Here is a 10,073-nt window from a genome sequence, read left to right as displayed (position 1 = left end):
CTCGGGGATAGTTTAGATGCTGGCCCAATTTTTAGACTTTCTGAAAGTTCTGGCACCCCTAAAAATATCTTTTTCCCTTCAATGAAGGTTACTTGGCAACATTTCTGCTCATCATTATTTTTGTATCTATCCTATGCTTGTCAAACATTTTGACGAGCAAGTTTCAACATATCTATGTGACATGTTGAAGTTTCTCAGGTGTCAACCCCATTGTAATTGGTGATCTAGGTTGAAAACCATACATAAGCATGAAAGGACTAAAACCAGTTGTCACATGCTTTGCACTATTATAAGAAAACTCTAGAATAGAAAAATAATCATCCCAATTAGATTGCTTTTTGCTAACGTATGCTCTTAGCATATCCTATAGTACCTGATTAAAATGTCTATTCTGACAGTCCCTTTCAAGCTGATCTGCACTACTAATGTTGAGTTGTGTAACCAATCATTTAAGCATGGTCCTTCAGAAATGGCTCTGTTAAACTTAGGATCACGATCACTCACAATATTGTTGGGAAACTTGTATAGTCTATATAGATTGTCAACAAATATCTTTGCTAACTCTGGAGATTTAATCGTGGAAGTGGTTGAAATAAAATTACAAGGTTTAGTCAACATATCCACTACCACCTGTTGGAATTAGGGTTGCATGGAAACACACATAGCTTGGAAAAGACAAAGGAGCTTAAGGCACGCAATAGAGAGTATGTATTGCTTAGTGCACAATGAAAGATAAGTTAGCTCTAGAGTGATGGGCGTATATACAATGCACAAGGGGAAAAACCTCCTAGTGAGGGAAAAAATGCTATTGCGGTCCTAACTGTGTTCACACACATCAGTACCACATGTATATGGTAACAAATCCCCCTTGGGAGTGATGCGATGAGCAAGAGCTGGCACATAGTGTAAAGGGAAGTTCCATACCTTGAGTGCATGATCAATCCACTAAGGGGAGTAAGCCCAAAGCTTTGCAGAAAGCTTTAAACTTCTCACGAAGCAATGCCTTTGTGAACAGGTATGCAAGGTTGTCCTGTGTTGGCACACAAGCCAAGTTGATCTCTCTTGCTGAGAGTTTCTTCTGGGTATAGCGGTAATGCACCTCAATGTACTTTGTGAAAGAGTGAAAAATTGGGTTCCTCACAGCTACCAATGCGCTCATGCTCTTAGTGTAGACGAAGTTGGCAGTGCATACACACTCAACCGTAGCTATGAACATTGCCCTATGCTCAGTCTCACAATTGGAATTGGACACATTAGTTTGCTTCTTGATCAACCATGATATGCATGAACTGTCAAGCATGAAAATAAAATCACTCATGGACACTCACGTGTCATAACAAATAGCCCAATATGAGTCCAAAAAAGCATGTAAATCTAGAGGCAATGATCTCCCCTTAGGATAAAACAACCCAAGATGTAAAGTGCCACTCAAGTAGCAAAAGATCCTCTTGACAGCATGCCAATGCTTAGACCTCGGGCTATGCATAAATTTGATGAACTGTGAGATTGCAAACTGAATATCAGGCCTCGTGTTGCATACATAAAGAAGGCATCCAATAGCAGTTTGGTAAAGAGTGACATCGGAACGATCACCACATCATGAAGATTCAACTTCAAACCTATTTCCATTGGAATAGCAATAGGCTTGCAGTCCTCAAATCCAAACTTATATAGTAATGTCTCTATGTAGCGTGTTTGACACAAGGCAATATCACTATCAAATTGCTTGAACTGTATGCCCAAGTAATGATGCCATAGTCCCAAATCTTTCATCTTGAAAGTAGCATTCAAATCAGCCTTAAAATCAGTAATATGTGTCTCATTTAGTCTATTGATCAGCAAATCATCAACATACAAAACAAGAATGAGAAATGCATCACCCTCACGCTTTGCATCCAAAGTGCTTTTTGCTCGACTGGTACAAAAGCCTTGTTTGACCAAGTGAGTGTTAACTTTATCATACCACGCACGAGGAGACTTCTTCAACCCATACAAATCTTTCTTACATTTGCACACTTTATCCTCTTGTCCTTTCTTGACAAAACTGTGAAGCTGCATTACATAAACTTTCTCAAATATGTCACTATTTGAGAAGCAGTAACAATGTCTTATTGATGTACATCCCATCCAATATGAGCTACCAATGCACATAGAAAATTCACAGTAGTCATATAAAAAATGGAAGCAAAAGTTTCTTCACAATCTATGCCTTTCAATTGTGCATAACCCTTTGCAACAAGTGAAGCCTTATAGCGATCAATCTCACCATCCGGCTTGTGTTTCAACTTGTAAACCCACTTTGTATCAATGGCCTTTTTGCAAGGGGGAAAATCACATAAAGTCCATGTGTCATTTTCTAAGAGTGCATCATATTCTTATTGCATCGTAGCCATCCAATTTTTACGAATTATGTGCTTCATCATAAGACAAAGGTTCCTCTACATCACACAAGCTAGAAAAAGACAAAGCATAACAATCTGATGCATAAGATGCATGGCAAGAATGTGAACGAGTACGACTAGACAAAGGTGCATCCAATTTATTATCACACAAAGTATGTAGCCGTCATTTTGGCATGCCTCTAGCTTGCTCATTCTTAGCCCTTTCCACATCAAGTACATCATGTACATCTGCATCAGTAATAGACTGATATGTAGCAACTTTTGAAACCCCCATATGCTATACATTTGCCTCATTTGAATTAACATTCAAATTTCCACCATTGAAAGAGGCAATAAACTATCATTAATGTCTTGTGAGCTTACATTACTACCTCTAGTACATGACAACAAGGGTTGAACAGAATCTTTCACAAAGACAACATCTCATGAAACCAAGATACGCTTTGTTTGTGGATGGTACAACCTCTAATCTTTCCTTTCAATACTGTAATCAACAAGAATGCATTTAACATATTTATCATTTTATTTTTTGCCCTGCGTTTGTGGCACCAAAGCATAAGCTAAACAACCAAAAACGTGCATGTGATCAATGAAGGTGCCATGGGAAGCGTGTGCGAGTGCAAGTGCGAGAGCAGAGACAATGTGTTTCTATTTGGAGTGAAACACGGGATTCCTTGCCAATGCAAGAGCACTCCGACTATCACAATATATCACTGGAGTCTCATCAATGCCAAGATTTTTGACTCAGCGAGATAACCATACAACCTCTTTACTTGCATCCGACAATGCAACGTACCCTACTTCTGTAGTGGAAGACGACGTACATTCTTGAAGACATGACATCCAAGATACTGCTGCTCCAACAAATATGAAAACATAGCCATATGTTGATCTCCTATTGTCGACACACCCTGCATAGTCTGCAACCACATAACCCACGATGGATGCATCGCTATTCCCGAAGCGTAAACACTTGCTGACCGTACCTTTGCAGTACCTAAGAATGTGCTTCACTGCTTCCCAATGCTTGCTGTCAGGATTTGCCATATATCGTCTCACCACTCCCACTGCAAAAGCAATGTCTGATCTTGTGGCCACCATAGCATACATGAGACTGCCCACTGTCGAAGAATATGGTACCTTAGCCATTTCAGCTGGCTCAGCATCAGATTTGGGTGCATCTTCCTTGCCGAGTTTCAAGAATGCCTACACTGGGGTACTCAATGCTTTCCCCCCCGCATATTGAAACGCTACAAAACTTTCTCAATGTATGTTTCCTGAGATAACTCAAGAATACAACGTTTGCGATCTCTTTTGATTCGCATGCCAAGAAAGTGTGTAGCATCCCCCAAATCTTTTATTGCAAAATCATTGCTAAGTGTTTTCTTTAAGTTGCAAAACTAGAATGATCATCGAGCCATCATCTAGCTTTCTTGTGTACAAGCAGTGATCCTCTTCGCTCCTTTTATATCCTTGAGACCTCATACGTGCATCAAATTTATGATACCACTGCCTTGAACCCTGCTTTAACACTGCTTTAAGCCATAAGTGCCTTTTTGAGCTTACATACTAGCTCCTCACGAGATGCATTCTCCTGAACAAACCCTTCAGACTGCTGCATGTAAACATCCTCATCCAGATCCCCGTGAAGAAATGATGTCTTCACATCCATTTGGACAAGATCCATATCCTCAATCACTACAAGACCAAGTACGGTTCTAAGCGTTGTCATCTTGACCACGGGCGAGAAGATTTCATCAAAATCGACTCCCTTTTGCTGTTTGAACCCTTTGGCTACAAGTCTAGCCTTGTACTTTGGATTTGGATCACCTGAGGTAAATTTCTTCTTGTAAACCCATTTGCAAGGTAAAGCTTTCGCATCATTTGGCAGTTCTACCAAGTCCCAAGTGTAATTAGCTAGAATCGAGTTATACTCAGATTCCATAGCCTGCTCCCACTTCACCACGTCATCCCTCATCATGGCTTCTTGGTAGCAGTTTGGCTCACCGCAATCGATCAACATGATGTAATCAAGAGCTTGCTCAAAATGCACAGGAGCACGAGAGACTCTAGTAGACCGTTTCACTCCTTGACCATTGCTATCCGCTCCCTTTGGAGTGTTACCATATACATGTGGTACTGATGTGTGTGAACACACTAGGACCGCCACTGCATATTTTCCTCTTTAGGAGGTTTTTTCCCCCGAGCATTGTATATATGCCCATCACTCTAGGGATATCTATCTTTCCATTGCACACTAAGTAAGACACTCTCTATTGTTGCCTTGAGCTTCCTTCATCTTCTCCAAGCTGTGTGTGTTTCTCTGCACCCCTAATTCCAACAATTGGTATCAGAGCAGGTTACGTCCTCCCGGGCTTAGTCGCCAGCTGCTCCAGTACACGCCTACTCACTTTCTCCAATTACAGTGAGTTGGCGAGTGTTTGCAGGTCGACAAATATTTCGGGCAAGCTCATAGAGCTTGGTCTGCTCAGATTTCTAATTCGGGCTCATTTCGGCCTCCGTTTTCACTACAGGCAGGTCTGCACAGGCAATTTTGTCATTTTTTGCAAAATTTCTGTCAATGCCATTTTTTGCATAACAGGTGCCTTACAGTCTTCTACGGTTTGTGCTATATAGCACGTGTTGTTCCCACTCTGTTTCTCCTATTTTCAGGCAATTTTTACATCAGGTGCAGCATTTACCATGGCTGACAACAACACAGATGTCTTCAAGATGTTTGCTGATGAGGACAGGTTGGATGGGGACAGTTACCCTATGTGGTCTTATATGATGTTACACGTTCTTGTGTCAAAAGGCATCTGGAATATTGTGCAGGGCATTGATGTACGTCCTGGTTCTGAGGATGTAGGCGATGTTGAGGATGTTGCAGGCCTTGCTGCTATTAGAGTTGTTTTGCCTACAACAGAACAAGCTCATTGGGATGTAAAGGATGCGCACGCGCATGCATTGATTGCGTTGTCTGTGAAGTGCACCATTGTTCCTCACATCCGTTCAACAAAATCTGCAAAACAGGCTTGGGATATTCTAGCAGGTCTTTATGCAAGCCACAATGAGGCTAAAATTTCTTTGCTGCGTAAAGAGTTGGAGTCAAAGATTATGCATGAGGAAGATGATATGGACACTTTTCTTGCTGGTGTCAAGGATATCAATGAGCAACTTATTTCTGCAGGTGAAGTCATTTCAGACAGTTCCCTTGTGCAGACTGTTCTTGATGCCTTACCAGATTCTTACCAGACTTTTGTTAGTACTTGGAGACTTATGACCCAAGGAAATCCAAAAGTTGTCAAGTTTGATGCATTATGCACATTGCTGTTGCAAAGTCGCTCTCTAGAAAAAAAAGGACTAGACAGCGTGCAGTTTAACAGGCTGTTATTGCTTCTCAAAGAAAGGGTCGTAACAGCAATGCAACCACTTCTTATGGTTCTGTTGCGAGTGGCGTAACTTCTGTTCCTAATGCTTCTGCTGGCAGCAATTCATCTGGAAATTTTGGTGATAGGGGCAAAAAGAAGATGCGTTGCCATTATTGTAAAGCTAATGATCACTTGATCAAGTCATGCCCTAAGTTGAAGGCCAAAGAGGCTAAGAAGAAAGAGGGTGATTCCACTGCAAATGCTGGTTCCACTACAAATGCAACCATTGTTGAGTCTTCTGTGAAAGGAGACTGTGTTGCTGATGTTGATGCAAAATGGGCTTTTAGCGTAGAGTGCACTTACAATCCTGTTGTCCATGATGCATGCTTGTCAGTTGCTGCAGATTCACATGTGTGGTATTTCATAGTGGTGCTATAAAGCACATTACCTCACACCATGAATTGTTCACCTCTCTCGAGTCTGTCCCTCATGGGAATTTAGTCACTTGTGCCAACAATGCCTCTTATCCGGTTCAGGGAGTTGGAAAGATTGTGCTTACTGCTGCAAATGGAAGTTCCTTCACACTTGTTGATGCACTTTATGTACCTGGCATCAAGAAGAATCTCTTGTCTGTATCCGCACTTGCTAGACTTGGACTTGTAGTCAAATTTGTGGATGACAGATGTACAGTTCATGATCTCAGTTTTGGTGATGAAATTGTTGCATCTGGGCTATATAAGCTCACTTTGTATGACAAGTGTGGAAAAAATTTTGCAAATGCTGTTGCAGATTCAAGGGCTATTTCAGATGCAAAACTTTGGCATGCACGTTTTGGTCATCTGAATTTTGCCAGTTTGTTGCGTTTGCAGAAATTTGATATGGTTGCTTCTTTGCCGCCTCTTGAAGCACCTGTTAAACATGTTTGTGAAGGTTGTATTTTAGGTAAGATGCAGCGTTCTAAGTTTCCAAAGGATGGTTCAGTTCGGGCCACATGCAGGTTGCAACTTGTGCATAGTGATGTTTGTGGGCCCATGCAAACTCCATCCTTGGGCAATTACCTTTACTTCGTGACTTTCATTGATGATTACTCCAGGCATGCATGGGTATTTCCGCTTAAAGCGAAGTCCGAAGTTTTTATGTGCTTCAAACAATTTTTGGCTATGGCTGAAAATGTCTCGAAATGTACTATGGGCACCCTCCGTTCCGATCGAGGGGGGAGTATATGTCTCATGAATTCAATGCATTTCTGGCTAGTCGTGGAATAAACACCAATGTACAGTGCCTTATACACCTCTGCAAAATGGTGTTGTTGAGAGGAAAAATAGGTCACTTACGGAAATGTCACGATGATGGATGATGTTCCTGATGGAGTTTGAATTCAAGATATTGCATAAACCACGCAAGACTCACTATGGTGTTGAATTTTTGTCAAGAAGTACTGAAGGGTATTTAAAGATCTTGATGTGGATGATCCAGTGGACACTGAATTAATTTAGAATTCAACAAAGAAAGAACCAGATTCAAAATGACAAAATGTGTTTGATTTTATTCAATAGGGAGGATTTCCAGAAGACTGGTCCCAAGCAAATAAGAAGGCACTGATTCAAAAAAGTCTGAAGTTCACCAGTATTATAGGAGCCTTGTACAGATTGGGCATTGATGGGATTCTTTGAAGGTGTGTGCCTATGCAAGGAAGGATGCAAGTGATTACAAAAGCTCATAGTGGGAACTTTGGAGGGCATTTCTCCACTAACATCGCTTACAAGAAAATTTTACAAGCAGGACTATAGTGGCAAACAATGATGACTGATGTTAATGTTTTCTGCAAAACTTGTGATATTTGTGAGAGGATGGAAAGGCCAACAATAGCAAATGACTCCTTTGACACCAATCCATTCAAGGTCACCTCCAAAAAGAACAAGTACATTGTGATGGCCACCTGCTATGTCAACATAGGTAGAGGCTAAGGTGTTACCAAATAACACTACAAAGTTACAACATGGTTTATATATAAACATGTAATTTGCAGATTCTATTGTATTAGATCAAGGAACCCATTTCATTAATTAGATCAAGATTCGATTGTATTAGATCAAAGAACCCATTTCATTAATCATACAATCTACATATTAGCTGACATCTTCTCAATCAAGCAAATGAAATCAACTGCATATTATCCTAGGTGCAATGGACAAGCTAAAAGCCATAACAAGACTATCAAAACCATACTGACAAAGATTGTTTAGAAGGACCCTCACAACTGGAATGAAAAACTGTAGAGTTTGTTATGGGCGTATTGGGTTGCTCACAAGGTTACCACTGGAATGACACCATTCAAGATAGTTTATGGTACAGAGGTAGTGGTACCTATGGAATTCGCATTCACAGTCTCAGACTGGCAATTGAGCACCGTATGAACTTCAATGCAAATCTAAAGCAAAGACTGGATCAGTTATTAAGATTGGATGAGATAAGACAGAGAGCTATGCTAGAACAAGAGGTGGCTCAACAGAGAAGAAAGCACTAACATGATAGTAAGATCAAAATTTGAGAATTCAAGAAGGGGGACTTAGTGTTGTTATATCAGTCCAAGTTAGGCCCGAAGAAACCTAATCTAAAAGTTACACGGTCGGGACCTTATGAAGTGGATTAGGTACAATGAAGCCAAGATTAAGTTGTACTATGCCAGATCAGATGGAGCTCCAACAACACTAGTTCAAGAGGCCAGTTCAAAGTAGGATAAGGAACCTCTGAATCTATTCCATATCAGACCAATTGAGGAAGAGGTGAAAGATTTTTAGAAACCAGTAGACTATTTGGATATGGTCCCAGTTCAACATCAGAGTCCAGAACCACCAATTGACTCGGAAAGCATGACGATGACTGGCATGACATGAAAGACCAAATCATTAGTAGAATACTGCCAATAATGATTACAAGGAACAACCACTGCATGAACACCACATCCCATGCAATGTACATAAACGCGAGACAACAAGGGAGTGGAGCATTCATGGCGCGAGTGGTTATAACTATGCAAAGAGTGCGCAATCCATCACTTTACCCCTAGCGAATTGCGCTTCTTGCTCCTTGGCCTGTAAATCTCCCTCGACTATCAACTGTGGTATTGCCTTCTACACAAAAACCTGCTTCTTTTCTCATGCTCTCTCCCTCAATTGTATATGTTGTTCCACTAGAAACCCCAAGGTGCTCCTGCTTCGACTTACCGACTTCAACTAGTGAGTACAAAACTCGAGCGTGGACAAGCAGAAGAAATCCATGTCACATAAGATGCAAGCAACTTTGGACGAGAAAGTTGCAGAAATCCAAGCAATCCTTAGCCCTGTTGAAGAAACATCATGCTAGGTGCTACATCATAAGATAGGGAGTTATGTTATTCAACAAAAGAAAAAAGAGCTTCCCAAGATCTGGAGAATGGATGTAGTGCTGGAAACCATGAAGGTGAGCTTTGATGCAAAGATTATTTACGAGGTAGTAGACACATTTATACCAGACACAGATACTACTCAGATCCATGGCAGACGAGTGTAGGCTACATCGGCAACACCTTCCCATGTCTTGTATTTGCCGTCTTCTACTCAAGCCACGCCATGCATTGCTGATGATTTTAGCCGAGTCTTAAAAGAAGACGCTCAAGGCAAGAAAAAGCAAAAAAACTAGTGGACAAGGAATCCCAGTAGTAGCTGCACTAGAACGCAAGTCAGCATACAAATTTGTTGCTAAAGCCACCAGTCTCAAGAACAATCCCACCTATGTATTTGAACAACTGTTCAACATATTACTGACCAAGATCAAGAACCCTAAGGCTGTGTTAACCCTCACGGCTCACGGACACCCTATCACCTATGGCAGACATTGTATTATTTATTTGGTAGAGTCAAGTACCGGGCTTGTCGGTCCAATAGGAAAAGGGTAAGAGTGATCGCCAATGAGAGGCGCACTCTAACTGGAACATTCAAGGGATTAGTTGGCTAAGCATGGGCACCCAAGTGTGAATGGGGCGAGCTCATATAAAAGTCAACTAAACCTAAAATCCACTCATTCTCTCATTTGTGCAATAGAAGAGTGCTCTTGCTCCATCTCCATCTCTATCTTCTTCTTCTTCACCTCCTTGTGTGTGTGTGTATGTGAGAGAGAGAGAGAGAGAGTGTGTGTGTGTGGGCAATCGAGCATTACGAAGGCACAACGGCGGCGGCGAAGCGGTTGAGCACGGCAAAGCGGCGGCTCCTTCTTCTTCGCGGCGAGGAATCCTCCACGAAGCAAGCGTAGAGCGGTGAGT

This window comes from Adiantum capillus-veneris, chromosome 14 (assembly GCF_014529385.1).
Source record: "Adiantum capillus-veneris isolate H3 chromosome 14, ASM1452938v2, whole genome shotgun sequence".
Taxonomy (NCBI): domain Eukaryota; kingdom Viridiplantae; phylum Streptophyta; class Polypodiopsida; order Polypodiales; family Pteridaceae; genus Adiantum; species Adiantum capillus-veneris.
The sequence above is the reverse complement of the archived record's forward strand: the minus strand, read 5'-3'. Positions refer to the sequence as shown.